The sequence below is a fragment of the Octopus sinensis genome, linkage group LG13, assembly GCF_006345805.1.
Source record: "Octopus sinensis linkage group LG13, ASM634580v1, whole genome shotgun sequence".
Lineage (NCBI taxonomy): Eukaryota > Metazoa > Mollusca > Cephalopoda > Octopoda > Octopodidae > Octopus > Octopus sinensis.
The window spans coordinates 37,505,088-37,507,587 of NC_043009.1; the positions used below are offsets into that span (position 1 = coordinate 37,505,088).

Genomic DNA, 2,500 nt, shown 5'->3' on the forward strand with positions numbered 1-2,500 from the left:
AGAAAGCAGCGAATGTATACGAAAGCAAGGACAAAAAAAACGGAGAAATGGTACGCAAATACAAATGCAACAACAGGACATTAACAACAGGTATCTTTCGACTAAGGACGAATTAAATTGAGCTGGCGTGAGTGGAAGTGACATAAGAGACATAAGAGATGATATGCATGGCAAATAATATAGATGCTGCACGGATATATGTATATATATATATATATATATATATATATATATATATATATATATATATATATATATATATATATATATATTATACTCTTTTACTCTTTTACTTGTTTCAGCCATCCGGCTGAGGCCATGCTGGGGCACCGCCCTTGTTGCTACCCTCTCTAAGTCCAGTTTGCCGTGGCTGGCCACTGATCTAAGAGAGAGTTTGTAGCTGCTGCCCTTAGGTTACCTTCGTACCTTGCAGTGGGTTCATCTGGGATCCCGGAAAGCAGCTTGTCTAGATGTTTTTTGAAAATGTCCACATCCGCATCATGTAGATCTCTTAGTTTTCTTGGCAGTTTGTTGAACAGCTGAGGGCCCCTGAACCCCAGGCTATTACAGTATCTGCTCCTTACCCTGGATGTGGAAGACGGGACCTTTGGCCCACACAGTGACGTCCTGTACGGGGATTGGAACAGCTCTCAATTCCAAAATTTGGTGCTAGTCCCTCCAGGATTTTCCATATGTATATCACTGCATATCTCTCTCGTCTTCGTTCCAAGGAGTACAAATTGAGTTCCCTAAGCCTCTGTATATATATATATATATAATATATATATATTATATATATATTATATATATATATATATATATATATATGGGGCGGTGCATATGCGTGCGTATATGTGTTTTTATACGTAAGTATGCATGTATATATGTATATATGCGTGCATGTTCGCAAGTTTATATGTACGTGTATATAAGTATACGTGTGCATATATGTGTGTATGTATATATGTGTGTGTATATGTGCGCACGCTTGCGACACCTTGATTAAGTGATTTTTACCTCATCCTCGGCTTGAATCAATGTTTTGTGAGTGAATTAGGTAAACAGAAACTTTGCAGGATTTTAATCTATTTGTTCTCGGGATGTTACACTTAATATGTCCCGCGGTTTAACAATGCTATCTGACTATCCTTCGCTGCCTTTAGCTGAGTCCACTCTTTTACAAACAATCTTGCCAAACTCTCTTGGTTAAGTATTACCCAGAAACTTGGAAGTTGCTCCCTCTCTTTTACTTTACAGTTTAAAGAAATTGCAGAAAATTTGGGGTACCCACTTAGGACGACCAAGTCTTCCTCAAATTACACTGGGGTAAAATATTCGAAGCCCAGTATACCCATCATGACTACACGTCTGATAAGGGTACACCAGGCACATGTATGTATGTATGTATGTATGTATGTATGTATGTATGTATGTATGTAATTATGTATGAACTATGTATGTATGTATATATATATATATACACGTATATGTGTGTATGTACGTAAATGGGTACATATATATGTGTGTGTGTATGTTTATAAGTATGTAGGTACATGAATGTATGCATGCATGTATGCATGCATGTATGTACGCCTGTATATATATATATATGTGTGTGTATATATGTGTGTGTATATATGTGTGTGTGTGTGTATGCATCGTATGCATGTATGTGGATATGTATGATTTAATGTTTGTAAAGAATGTGTATGTATGTATGTATGTATGTATGTATGTATGTATGTATGTATGTATGTATGCATGTATGCATGTATGTATTATATGGGTTCTCATGGCGGAGATGTAAACGGAACCATTCCCCCACCTTTAATTTTTTTTTTTACGGAATCCCACGTCTAGGCTATGGCGATACCGATTCTGAAAAAAAATTTTCAAAAATCGCAACTTCAAAATTTCAGTCCCCACCCTTCCCTCATTTCACTTTTCACTTTTTCCGGAAATTTTGTTTTTGCGAAATACGTACAAAAATACGGAGATTATGATTCTGAAAAAAAGTTATTCAGAATCATTATCTCCGTATTTTTGTACGTATTTCGCAAAAGTGAAGAAATGGGGGAGGGGGATTTAAATTTTGAAGTTGCGATTTTTGAAATTTTTTTTCTGTATCGGAATCTCCATAGCCTAAAACGTGGGATTTCGTAAAAAAAAAATTAAAGTGAGGAAGGTGCAGGAGTGGCTGTGAGGTAAGTAGCTTGCTTACCAGCCATATGGTTCTGGGTTCAATCCCACTGCGTGGCACCTTGGGCAAGTGTCTTCTACTATAGCCTCGGCCCGACCAAAGCCTTGTGAGTGGATTTGGTAGATGGAAACTGAAAGAAGGCCGTCGTATATATGTATGTGTGTGTATATGTTTGTGTGTCTGTGTTTGCCCCCCCCCCCAACATCGCTTGACAACCGATGCTGGTGTGTTTACGTCCTCGTAACTTAGCGGTTCGGCAAAACAGACCGATAGAATAAGTACTAGGCTTACAAAGAATAA

General features: G+C 37.7%; 1 protein-coding gene and 1 long non-coding RNA gene across 5 annotated transcripts in view; one reads left to right on the forward strand and one right to left on the reverse strand.

Annotated features, from left to right (window-relative positions):
• LOC115218280 (glycine receptor subunit alpha-3-like) overlaps positions 1–2,500 on the reverse strand; it is a 196,286-nt gene that overhangs the window by 191,905 nt on the left and 1,881 nt on the right. The window lies entirely within an intron of this gene.
• The window catches only part of LOC118765798, a 9,998-nt gene continuing 9,299 nt past the window's right edge, over positions 1,802–2,500 (forward strand). Inside the window, exon 1 of the long non-coding RNA XR_005001678.1 lies at positions 1,802–2,015. This is a non-coding gene — a long non-coding RNA (uncharacterized LOC118765798). The remainder of the gene's footprint in view (positions 2,016–2,500) is intronic.